This window comes from Microtus pennsylvanicus, chromosome 2 (genome assembly GCF_037038515.1).
Source record: "Microtus pennsylvanicus isolate mMicPen1 chromosome 2, mMicPen1.hap1, whole genome shotgun sequence".
Taxonomy (NCBI): domain Eukaryota; kingdom Metazoa; phylum Chordata; class Mammalia; order Rodentia; family Cricetidae; genus Microtus; species Microtus pennsylvanicus.
This window is the reverse complement of record NC_134580.1, coordinates 101,023,530-101,037,109: the sequence shown is the minus strand read 5'-3', so window position 1 is coordinate 101,037,109 and position 13,580 is coordinate 101,023,530. Positions and strand designations below refer to the sequence as shown.

The 13,580-nt window shown below is 44.4% G+C and overlaps 1 protein-coding gene across 1 annotated transcript in view; it reads right to left on the bottom strand.

Annotated features, from left to right (window-relative positions):
• Sqor (sulfide quinone oxidoreductase) overlaps positions 1–7,228 on the bottom strand; it is a 38,368-nt gene extending 31,140 nt beyond the window's left edge. Inside the window, exon 1 of the mRNA XM_075961995.1 lies at positions 7,103–7,228. The gene's annotated coding sequence lies outside the window, so the exon portion shown is untranslated. The remainder of the gene's footprint in view (positions 1–7,102) is intronic.
• Between the last annotated feature and the right edge of the window lie 6,352 nt (positions 7,229–13,580).

Sequence of the window (13,580 nt, the reverse complement as noted above, 5' to 3'; positions counted from 1 at the left end):
CACTCTCTCTGGAGAGAAGAGATGCATCAAAATGTCAAAAGAAATGAAGCTTGCCCACAAGCAAGACCCAAGAAGGATAGGGTAGATAATAAGACTCCAGGGGAAGGAAGGTGAGACAGGGACCACGCATTTTTCAGGAGGACACAGTCTTGGGCAGAGAGCAGAAAGCTTACACATACTATGTTCCACTTCAGCTCTGTTGGGCCTGCTGTGGAATACCGATGCTTTTAGTCCCTGGAACTAACACACTTGTTACAATGAACAAGCTCAGAAATATTTGCTAAAAGGAATAAGTTCATTGGTGAGTACTTTTACGAAATAAATTTCTATATCCGACAATAAGGGGATAAATTAATCAGAGGAAACAATAAACCTAGCTACAGTCCTGTAAGTCTGTTGCTAGTCTACTGCATTTAATGAGTGTACGTGATAAGGGCCTGAAATCAAATAAATAATCAGATAAAACAAAATGAGTAGATGAGAAATGGAAAGGGCCTCTGAGAGTAAATGAGGAAACCAAGAAGAAAGGAATCATGTAAGCAGAACAGGGAGGTTATGTCAAGGGCCTGCTGAGCTAGTTTTGCACAGCTGAGGTTGAGGCTCACAAAGGAGACTCACTTGGAATGGAAACCACCTAGCTGTGGATGAAAAGGAGATGTGCGCTGGGAAGAGAGGGGAACTGGACGAGTCTATGTTCCTGACAATTAGGATTGAAAGCCGTGATGGCTGTTCTTGGTTATCAACATCTGGAATGAACTTCAGCCTAGAAATGGAGAACACACCTGTGGGAGTTTTTTTGCTTGGTTTGTAATGGGTGAATCCACTTCCATTCTGGACCTTTGAGATAGGAAGACCCATACCTTTGATCCTGACCTTGAAGCCAGAAGACATCCTTGAATCTGGGTCATACCTTCTGCTGGACATAGAAGAAGGAAGCTTTTGCTATTTGCCTGTTTTCTCATGTCTTGCTGGCAAGTCCATTCCTTCACTGGCATTAGAGCTTACATCTTTGGGACTCTAGCAGATACTGAAGACCAGCCGAGACATCCAGCCTCATAGACTGAACAACTTCTGGATTCTTAGACTTTCTATTCATTTTTAGACTAGCTGGACCATAGAGTGTAAGTGATTCTAATAAATCCCCTTTCCATATACATCATAGATAGATAGGTGATAGATAGATAGATGATGATAGATAGATAGATAGATAGATAGATAGATAGATAGATAGATAGATAGATAGATAGAATAGTTCTGCTACTCTAGAGAACCCTGACTAAAACAAAAGCTTAATCTAGAACCAACCACTGTCGACCAGCCAGCACTGATAAAGCAGCAACCAAAGTCCATGCCTGTAGACTAGGCTGTTCATTCAGCTTATGTTTTCCTAAATTCTGAATTACTTGCCAATGTGAAAATGTTTAGAAATATCTCCTAAAACATGACCCTATGGTTTTACTGACAACAAGAAACCCACATTCACACAGGGAAACACTTAGTTGGAGCTACATGGTCAGTGGGGCCATCTCCACCCTACAAAGGGTTCCAGTTTACTGCCCCACCCAGCCTGAGTGAGTCATGAAAGTTACCTGCTCTGCCTAGCTTGGATTTCAGCTTCTGTGCCCTGCTAATGGCAGTGAGAGCCTTGGAAGTTCTTAATGGAATGGAATTTAGACGGAGGAACTGGGAGAATGAATTAGAGAACTTTAGTTAACGTCACATTCCCAGGGGTTTACTCGCTGCCAGGCGCTGTGCTAGGCACAGACAAGAAGCGGTGAGAGTCTGTCTACTTTCACAGCAAAGCCCAGGCATGTAATGACCCACTGAGTGCCTGTTTCAGGACTCTGGGCACCAGCAAAGGTTGAGTCTCAGCAGCAGGAAAGAATTAAAGTGAACGTGAGACATGATGGAGGAAAACAGCTAGTTATGGGGGTTAAAGGAGGAAGGATTTGAACCACGACATTAGACCTACTTGTTGGGTTGGGTGTGATGAAAAAAGACAAAAGTAACCCTATGGGATTACTCAGAGAGAAGCAAAGGTCCGAAGCATGATGTGAGGTGGAAACTATGCTCCTTGGAGACAGAAGGGATCACATGGGCCTCGCCCCTGCTTTTGGCTCGCCTCCTCTTGAGTAATGCTGGGCTGGCCCTGCCTGCATGTACAGGAACTGGATTACTGTATTGTTAACAAATAAAGGAAATGAAGCAATCTCCACTAAGCCCTGCATGCTAGGACTCTATGTGGGCTCCAGTCAATACGGGCATTTGCTTAACTATTTAGCTGTGAAGCAAGAGCTCCAGTTATGGACCAGAACTAACTTGTCCAAGAAAAAGAAACAGTTGCATGCAACACTTCGTAAGGCCTGTAGCCATCTCCAAGGAGCACTGTTAGAGCTGTCTTTTAAGAGCTAGCAACAGTCCTACCCAGCTATGAACCAGAACAACAACCAGCCACATGGAACCATGTCCATACGGGTGCAGTAGCAGCACACATAGCTTGGTGTGTGATAATCATCAGCTCTCTAAATGGATTGAAGATCCACACAAGAAGAAGGATACTGTACCTGGTACTGGAAACTTAGTCAGCTACCCTGGGTGGTGAAGTCATGGAGCTCCATGGAGAACCTACAACCACTACTTTACTAAACCAACATACTCCCTAATAATCTAAGCATGTGTCCTTATACCCACAGATAAGTGTAGTCTGCAGCCCTCATCAAAGAATCTTTTCTTTGCAACAGATGGAGACCAATCAAAATGCAGAGTTATGGGGCCCAGTCCCAATGACTACATCTACAAAACACTCCTGCACATAAGGCTCAGAAAACATATCAGAAGAGGGGGTGAAAAGACTGTAAAATCCAGAGGATCAAGGAGTTTGCTGTGAGATTGCATCTCCTAGGAATGGCAGAAGCTGCCCCTATAAAGTCTCACCAACCTGACTGCCTAAACATGAACTGAACAAGACAACAACAATAGACGTAAGTGGGTGGGGGAAAGCCCACAAAGCCTCAACCCTACACAAAGGACTTTAGGCAGCTAAGGAACACTATGGGTGGAAGAAACAGTGTTTCCCAGGGAAGATCATACAAGTTGCCTATCCAACTTGTATCCAACACTAAATGGTCAGCCCTGAAAACATACATACATTGTACATACTGAGTATATATACACACACACACACACGTAACGATAGAGTCCTGGGGATATATGGAAGGGCTCGAGGGATGAAAAGGAAGGAGAGAATAATGTAACTATAATCTCTAATATAAAAAGGGAAATGAAAAAATTCTTGATGAAGATTTCATAATGAAAAAGTGATTCCTTTTGCTGCTGAGAAATTCCCTCTAAGCTTAAGTACTTTGTTATATTTTTGTGTGTTTTTATAATTTTATAATCACAACAAGCATTATAATGATAGAGCTGACTATTTCATAAAGGAAAAAGCAAAAACACAAAGATAATACTTGCATAAAGGAAAGATTTTGCCTTCAAAAAGGGAAACTGTGCATCAATGAACTGCATTGCTTTAACTGAAAGTTAAGGGTTTTGACTGGAGCATACGAAAAATAAATAAGCCTTGTTTTCTGTTTGCTTACATTTCCTAATTGCCAGGGGGGCTTGAGTCCTCACAGTCTAACGCACGCTAAATAAAAACAAATGACTCCCTACTCCTCTACAGCATGGTTCACAGCAGGCCTCTAGTCAGGTTTCCTATCCAAGGTCTGTGCAAACCCATGTGGGCCGAGCCACAGACACTCTGCAAAGGAAGGTCTCCAGTCAATTAACTGGGTCACACAGCAAGGGTCAGCAGAGGACCAGACTTCCTGAACCTGATATTTGTTTCTTTGTATGGGTGAATGGATGGATGGATGAATGGATGGAGAGAGGGAGGGATGGTGGATGGATGATGGATGGATGGATGGATGGATGGATGGATGGATGGATGGACGAACGGACGAACGAACAAACGAATGAATGGGTGGTTGAGGAGTCAGGCTGTCATGTAGTCCAGGAAAGCCTCCAAAAGAAGGATAACCTTGGACTCCTAATCCTTCTGCCTCCATCTCCCAAATGTTGAGGTTTTATAGGTGTTTAAGCCACCACACCTGGCTTCCTGAATCATTAAAATGATCACAATAAAATTACTCATCAAGCCAAAGTACACTGGAATTCAAACGTACACGCAAGAAAGTGAAGAAGGGTGGAGTGTCACTGTAAACAGACTGGCCAATGACGTTGACTTACCATTACCTGGAATCGAGTTTGTAGAGTCTTGATGAGAAAAAACTCTTTAATTACAAGTTATATATCTGTCATTTGACCCTAGATGCTGAAATCGATCCTTTGGTAGTCAGGACACAATGAGATACACACAGGCACAGGTTGTCAGATTCCCCAACAGCTCACATCTCTCCTAAGCTGGACCTGATGGCACAGTTACCCATGCACTAGGAAGCTTTCTCTGCGGGCATATCCTGAGTCAGAACACCCAGGTCCACATTTCAGATGGTACCAGATAGAGCTCATGCTTCCCTTACACTGGGACAAAGGGCTGGGATAGACGGGTTAAAGGCCCCTTTACTTCCTAAACTGCATTCACGTCTCAATGAGGAAGAGAAAGAGGTGGGTGTGGATATTTGTCTACTGAATCCTCAGATTGAATTTCTGTGGCAAAGAATGTCTAGGTTAAATACTTGGCCTGCAATATAATCAGGGTGGAAGCCAGACATCCCGTTTTCTACACCAATAAGCACCCTGATTCTCTGGGAAGCAGCTATGGCTAAGTGAAGGGTCCAAGGCATAAGAAATGCATGGGGGGATCATTCGTGGAAAGTCTGATAAGTGTGGGATAGTGTAAAGTATTGATGTATTTCTCATAACAATCGCTGAAGAAGGAATTATTGACCCCATTTTATGAGTATGAAAATGGAGGCTATAGGACCAGAGGTAGGTAACTTTGAGCTCAGAAGTTTGTTTGAATATAAGAGAAGGTGAATTCTCTTGAACTTAAAGACCTTTATTATTTAATGCAAGCTTAGATTTGAGGGCCTGGGAGAAATCACATGATAATCACCCAAACTTAGACAGCTTGAAGAATGGAGTGCCCTTCATCCACCTCGAGCGTCATACGCATGCGCACAGACACACAGACCAATTACAGAGCCAACACTTCTATGGAAAGTTCTCAGGGTCTATAACAGAGGTTCAATTGGCATCAGTAGGCTTAGTCTTGGTAATTTTAGTAAATTACCATTCTTTCTCCTAGTTACCAAATCTCCAAAGAGTCGTGTGATGGGTGAGGAGCAGGATGAAAAAAAAAAAAACCAAAGAGGGAAGAGATGTGTATCTAGAAATGCTTTGTCATGGGTTCTGTCTCCATTCTTTACAAGACATTTCCTATATGACAACACATCTGATTAACAAGCCTACACATGGGCAAAAGAAACTCCTGGAATCCCACTTTCCTGCCAAGAGGGCACTGACCCACAACAGACCCAAGAGCCCTCACTTGCATTTGGCTCTCCCAACTCCTAGTGTGTTTATGGAGTTGCTCTGCCAGGTTCAAAAGAAGCTGTTCGTTTTAAACAGTCATTTCCCAAGCCTCCAACATAACAAGCTACCCTCTCCAAGTCATCCAGCAAACCTTGATGTACCAGAGTAGGGGACACAGGGGCCATGGCCAATGCCGGGAAGAGAAACAGAGGAGGTCTGGAATGGTGAGACGCCATCCCTCTGCATCAAGTTCAGTTGGGGTGCTTCTCGGGTACAGGGAGGTGTCTGGCTTGTTTTGTTGGGGCGGGTGGTCTTTTCTTTTTCTCCTCCTTATGTGAAGCAGAGGCCCAAAGAAACCCAGATTCGAGGGCACAATGGTAGGTTTAAGGAAGCGTTAAGCCCCAGAAGCCAAGTTGCCTCTCTACTAACAGGGTATCTAAATTGGGGCCCATTCATTTGAATGAAAGAAAAATCTCTACCTTCACTGCCATCTACTTGAACTTGAACATTTTTCCAGTATTGTGTAGACAGCCAGCTACAGCAATATTAGCAGTATTTGTGACCTTTTAAAAAGTATTTTCTTACATTAGAGGAGGTGTGATTATCTTGCATTCTATATTCTCTAGTATTTCAAACTTGAAGTGGCTATTGCCTTTTAAAAAACATACATTACATGATATTCTTTTCATTCTTTAGCAGCTGTTTTCTTTCATCATGGTCTACTTTTAATTTTGTGCTTTTAAAGTCTTTTGAAGGGGGCTGGAGAGGCGGGACAGTGGTTATGAGCTCTTACAGAGAGAACTTACTTGCAAATGATTGGGGCTCTGTTCCCAGCAGCCGGATGACTGCTCGCAACCATCCAGGCTCCAGTTCCAGGAGTCTGATGGGTATTAGGCACACACCCATACATGCGAGCGAAACAACCATAGACATGAAATAAAATAATAAAGTTAAAGGAAAAAAGGAAAATTTTATGAGAAAGAGCCCTTCGTTTTTCCCCAGACTCAAAACTGCCCAAGGTACGCTGACACAATAATGAGTCAGAACCCTGGGTTTACAAAACCCTGTACGAAGTCGCCGGCTCTGCTTGAGTCTGAGTCCTAGAAGCTGGGATGGAACTCGGGTAAGTAAAAGAAAGATGAAAAGATTCTCCCAAAGAGTCTTTCCCCACTTTACACGAGTTGCCAATCACCCTGACCTGTGCTCCTCCTCTGACCCCCAGCGCTGGGGCACGTCCCCTGCCTCTCTGCCCCTCTCAACCCGGGCAGGCAAGCTGCTCTCGGTACTGAGGGTTGAGTGACAGGCAACAAGTGGGACTAACGCTCCTGAAATTCCCACGCACTGAGACCATAGGTCTGGGCTTTGTGCTGGGGAGGGTGCCATGGCCATCCTCTCCAGATTGCTGAGGCTCGGCCACTGCCCAGAAAGCTCTAGAGTCCACAAACTGAGTCCCAAGACCAGGGCGATTCAAGCGGTGGAAGTCAGGACTTGGAAAGGAAGAGAGGCGGCCCCCCAAGCGCTGGGATTGAGCGGAGACAGCAAGCGGCACATAAGGGGTGACAGCGTCCCAGGGTCCAGGGCCGGAGCTCTGTGGGGTGCATCTTACCGGGCTGAGCGACACCGTGGGCCCCAGCGCTGGCGCAGCAGAAACTTCAGTGGCTCTGGAGCTCGGGCCTCGCTGGGGCCCCGCCCGGCTACAAAGGGGTGGCCGGGGGGCGGGGCGGGGGCGGAGGCCAGGAACCCGGCCGCCACCCCCAGAACAAGCACTCACGCCCAGGAAAGGCCGCCCCGGGCGTTGCCCAGTCCAGAACCCGGAGCGCGCTCCGGGGAGCAGGCAAGGTCACCTGAGGCATGGGTGGCTCTTGCTCCCTGGCCACAGTTTCACCCCGCGCCTCGCGACTGTTCCGGTGCAGCCCAGACGCTTTTCCCACCGGTGGTGCAGGTAAAGCCACCACCACTCAAGGCCGTGCGGTCGCCTTCCCCAGGAACCTGCTAGACCTGGGGAGTTGTACTTTTGTGGCCGGACTGGTCACGGCTCCGCCCCTTCTTGTGTGAACTGTTTTAAGGTCCCGTGTGTTAAAAGCAACTGTGGTTCCTAAAGTTGCTACCGTTTCAGCTTTAAAAACTTCAAAGAAAATGCAAATTCCTCCAGCTTAAAAAAAATGTAACTATGTTTCTTTTGTACTTGTTTGGTTTGTGCATTTTAATAGTTTTTGAGCCTCTTATTTCAAACATTCTACCTTCACATCTGGTGACATGGCTATAAATGCAGACTGTGGGCTTAATGGTCACCCCTGACACTTGCTTGCCCCTGCAGCATTGCCTCCTCCGTGACTATCTGCAGTGACCATTTCCAGGTGAAGAACCTGGAAACGAAACAAAATGTAATCTGTATTTTACTGACAGATCTATTTTTGGAAACGGTGTATTAAGACTATGCAAAATGTCTTAACCCTTCCATAATCTTATCTAAAACTGAATTTATTTTACCAATAAAATGTTTCACATACTTGAAAGTTTAGGCAAGGGACAAGGCATCAGTAAAATTGTTCAGGCCTGGGCACAGACAGATAGATCAGTGTGGTATGGTACTGCACACACTACAAGAGGCTGCCATCTCCGCTTCCCACCTTCTAAATGCCAACATTGTAGCCCAAAGTTTTGACAAAAATGAAACTCTACACGGACACATTTCCAAATTGATTCACCTTACCCTCCATTTCTCCTCTTTCTCCTTCCCCATGAAGAAGCCCTGGAGGGAAGGAAGCAAGGGGCTATCTGCATGCGGGGTGTTTTAATGTTGGCGGCCGGAGAATGGCGCTAATAGGTATGACCTAAACCGTTCCTGCACGCTGGAGTGGCTGTGTATCATTCTATTATCGCACCCAAGACCCTTCTTTCCATCAGGGAGACCAGGGCTTGGGACTGGCCTATCAGACATCAAGGGTGAGGGCCGAGAATTTACTCCGCTGCCATTCTGTTTTAATTTTTATTGCATTTTATTCACTTTTTATGTGTGGGTGTGTCCATGTGTGCCCTGACACTTTCTGAAGTTGTCTGTCCTTCCTGGTGGATCACAGGTCATGAGACTTAGAAACCAGGCGCCTTTACCTGATGAGCTATCGCACCAGCCAAGTCATTCTAATCTTTACCCGCTGAGTGTTAAGCAAGCACCATGGCTGCTGTCTGAACCTACACCCGATTCCTGCCCATACGAAGTTCCCAGAGTAAAGAGTGTGCAGTGAGGGAGATGGGAAACTAAGAGAAATATTAAAGGATGGTAAGAGTGCAAACGGGGGGGGGGGGGGCAGGAAACTGGAACTACGTGGGGGAGGGGCAGGGGCTCAGAGGAACAAATCCCTATTCAAGAAGATCCAGGGAAAAGGAGATACACAGGCTCTGGGAAACCATGCAGACCTGTGCTAGGGAAGGGAGGGCAGGCAGCAGGAATGAGCAGCAATAAAGAATGGGAGAAAGGAAGTCAAAAGGGAAGTTTAAAAGTGGAATAAAGGTGAGGCAGAGCTATTCTGCGGGTGTGCCGCTTTAAATGCACCTGCTTGCAGCTCATTAGGCAAGCCCCGCCCTCATCCCTGAAGCGACAGCTTCTTTGGGTGAATGTGTAGCTAGAGAAGTGGCTTATTCCGCCCCAGCAAATCTTCCTAGCTGTGATAGTTACCCATCCAAAGAGACGCGTCTCCAGCTGCTGTGAGACAGGTTGGGAACTGGGGGCGGGGATTTCTAGACCTAGCAGCACACACCATCTGTCCTGCCGGACCACCAGGAAGTGCCCTATCCAGAAGGGAAGTGAACAGAAACACAGAGAGTGTGATTCCTTTTTTACATGTGGCCTTTAAAAGGGAGTTTCAATCTCTCTCAGACTGCTGCTTTCCTCACAACCAAACTGCCTGTAAAATAACAAAAACAGCTATCGAGTTACAGGGCAGTCAATTTCCTCACCTGTGCCAGGGAAGATGGAGTTGTTTTCCAGGCAGAAAACACGAGTGTACCTCACCAAGACAAAGGGCCCCATCCCAAACAGCACTCTTGGTTGTCAAGTGTCTACACAGGTATCTCAAATACAAAGTGTTCCATCCCAAACAGCACTCTTGGTAGCAAGCAAGAAATCAGCTATGGACACCTTGGGTTGAGGTGAGGCTGTTAAAAAGCTTTCCCCAAATGCTGCAGTGATGGTGGCCAGGGAAGAGAACCTGACTTGGGTAAATTCAAAAAAACTCACAGAGCCCGAACAGCTTCTTTTTGTTGGCGGTGTTAATTTTTTCTCCTTAAAAAAATAAAATTTATTTTATTTTTGAGATTGTCATACATTGGCATCATATTTACATCATTCCACTCTACCTTCTCCCCACTCCAGTTCATCATATGTCGCCCTCAAATTCATGACCTCTCTTCTTTATTATTGATACACGCACACACACACAAACACACACATACACACATCTGCTGGGTTCACTTAGGGTTGCTCATGTGTATTTGTGTTTAGGACTGACCTCTTGGGATCCCAGGGCACTCAGGCCCAGAGAATACTGATTCCCCCTTTCTTAGAAACCATTGCCTGTAGCTCTTCATCTAGGCTAAAGCCTGTGAGATTCCCTTCATCCACACTGGGATGTCACTGGTGTTGGCATTGTATGAGTCTTGTTTAGGTGACCATATTGTTGAAATTTCTTCGGTGCAGCTCCCTTTCACATGTGGAGCACACTATCTCACAGCAGACATCCTGATCCTCGGACTCACAATCTCCCCCCGCCTCCCCGTCACAATGTGCCCTGAGCCTTAGATGTATGGAGTTATGTTGCGGTTGTATCTATTGGGAATGCAGATCCCCTGATGAGTTGTTTGGGGCCTTTTAACCAATGGTGGCATTCTGTGATGGTCTCCATCTACTGAAAGAAAAAAATTAAAAGGACCCTTTGGTGAACAGTGAGAGCTACACTTATCTGTGAATATAAGGATAAATATTTGAAATTGCGCTGGGAATTTTACCGTTTTAGGAAAGTATCAGTAACAGGTCTTCCTCTAGGGCTCATAACCTCACCAGTCAGTCATTGTTAGTTGGCTAGGTTCACAGAACCAATTGTTGTAATTTAAAAAAAAAAAAGTGGTGCACAAGAGAAAGAAGCCATGCAATAGAATTCACGTGGAGGGGTTTTTATTAAGGGAAAGGGGGCATAAGACAGAGAGAAAGCAAGAGAAAGAGAGATGGAAGGTGCCCTTTTGAAAAGAAACATAGTGGATTGCACAGGAGGTGCTCTGAGTGGCTACAGCTGAGGACATAGTCTATCAGAACCCCAAGGACAGGCCAGTACAGATGCCTGAATACTAACATCAATCACAAATTCCTTCCAGTTGAGTAATCATTAAGTCTTATTGACAGCTATTGGTTAGCCCTAAGATATAGGTGCCACTATTGCACCCTTGGGTACATTTTGCCATATTGATCATTGTGGGAAACAGGCTGGGATACTCCCAACATCACCACAAATGATTTAAAAGTGAGTGCCACAAATATAAAAGAAGCCAAGAAGCCCAGTCTTCAAAGGAAATGTCCACCTGACTGACTGTACAGAAACCACTAACATCACAGCTACCTGAGCAGGAAGAGGACATGTTTGGTTTTGCTGCTTGTCCCAGAACTACCACGATGGGCATTCTGCCCCAAATGGGGAAGGGGTGAGTACTGGACAGTGGGATTCAAGAACAATGACTGCTAAAGGCTTTGTAGTACAGGGTCTTTGTTCACACGTTATTTACCATCTACCCAAGCAAGGTGATATAGTAAGATCCCGAGACCTTCAGCCACAAAGGGTTCTGCCGAGGACCCACATTTTTGAGAGCTGCAGAGTGGGGGTGTGGCTCAGGCATATCACCTTTCTCAATGGGCAGTGTACTAACTGACCTCAATTAACTGTATTAGCAGACAGGTCATTTTTAAGTTCCTGCCTCATATGATCCTTGTAAAATAAAACTAGTTAATATTTAAAACTGACTGACCCTGTCTCTGGCAGAGAAAAGGTATTCTGTTGATGATGGCTGTTTGCGTGGTTTTATTGTTACTGTGTCATTATGCTATTACTGTGATGTGAATGTTTGCCCCCTCCAAAGCTCATGCTGGAATTTTATTGCTATTATAGCAGTATTAAGAGGTGGGACCTCTGAGGCGATTGCGTTATGAGGGCTACACATTCATCAGTGTAGCTGATGGCATCATATGAGACTAAGCTCTAAGCACAACAGGTAAAAGTTCATGTTGCAAGCACAGGCCTGGCCGCCTGAGCTCATCAGCAAGGCTGGAATGGTTCACCTTATACAGGGGGCCACAGTAAGGTTACTAGGCTTCTCACCATAAAGTAGAAATCAAAGGCAGTTAGCCAATACACTCAATGAGTCCACCGAGAGTCCTGTGTCCATCAAAACTGGCATTCAAAGGTCCTGGAGATATATGGTTGACACTGGCCTGCTTAGCCTTAGTGTCTGCTCCAATATCTAGATACCCAAAGAACTCTGCGATACTGTTCTGTTTGTGTGGCTCTTCCCTGAATGGCTTCTCCCTTTCAGCACCAATGACTAAAATCAACAACTCACCTTCATAACTAAAGTAATTAAAAAAAATAAAAAACTAAACTCTAAATTAGCAGTTAAAAAATAAAAACAGGCAATTTAACAGGAATACAAAAAAATGATAAAATAAAAAAAGAAAAGATATAAAATTGAAAAATCTTTAAGTATGTGTAAAGAGAACACAGCCCACACTATGACACATAGCTGTGATGCAAATTACTTGAGAAACTGAGGAAAAACAGAAATTTTGAGGGTAGCCTGAGCAACATAGTGACCTTCCCATAAGAGGATATGTAGAATGAACACTCAAATTACCACGGTAAATATATATATATATATATATATATATATATATATATATATATATATAGTAATTATATACATATATAATTAAATACAGTAGATAGATAGATAGATAGATAGATAGATAGATAGATAGATAGATAGATAGATAGATAGATAGATAGATAGATGGTCACGGAAACTTCTGTTCACTCTTGCCTTCTTGGCGGGGTGGTGGTGGTGCATGCCTTTAATCCCAGCACTCGGGAGGCAGAGGCAGGCAGATTTCTGTGAGTTTGTGGCCAACTTGGTCTACAGAGCGAGTTCTAGGAGACGCTCCAAAAACTATAGAGAAACCCTGTCTCTAAGAAAAACAAACAAAAAGTCCTCTTGCCTTCAGGATTGCAGATGCACTGTGACCAGCAGTAGCCTCCACTCCTATGAGCTGCCATGCTTTCCCGCTGTGCAGACTGTGTCTCCTAGAACTGTGAGCCAAAATAAGCTCTGTATTAAGTTGCTTCTTGTTGGGCATTTTGTGACAACAATAAGAAAACGAATACAAAGAGACACAACTACCAACTCTACAGAAATACCAAGGATGATAAGAATGAACAATTATAAACTAATAAATTTGATAACCTACATGAAATGGACAAATTCCAAAAATCACAAACTCACCAAGACTAAATCATGAGGACGTAGATCTTCCAAATAGGCTAATAACAAGTAAGCAGATTGAGCCAGCGATTAAAAAATTCATCCGATGGCTTCCCAGATGAACTCTACCAACCATTTAAAAAAAAACTAACTCCAAGTTTTATCAAACTTCTCCTAAAAAAACTCATTCTAAAGACCTTAGAAAATAAATTATATTGTTTATGATAATAGACACAAAAATTCTCAACAAAATACCAGCATATTAATTCCTCACCTTGTACATAGTTCAAGAAATTTAAAATAAAATCCGAGGTTGATTTTGTCCCCGCTCCTAAGGGGTCCCACTTAAAAAAAACTCTGCTGCAGTGTGGTAGTTTGGGGGGGAGGGGTCCCAAAAGTCACACTCAGCCCCATCACTTCCGCAAGTGTGCTTTAACGCGCTCATCCGGCTTCCATTTCTACTGCTTCATACTACTGCTGTAGGTAACAAGTGCTAAACACCCAGCAAGAAGCAGATCTTCAGAATGGCTAGGAATCTAGATCTGGCCAGAGATAGAAATAAGAAA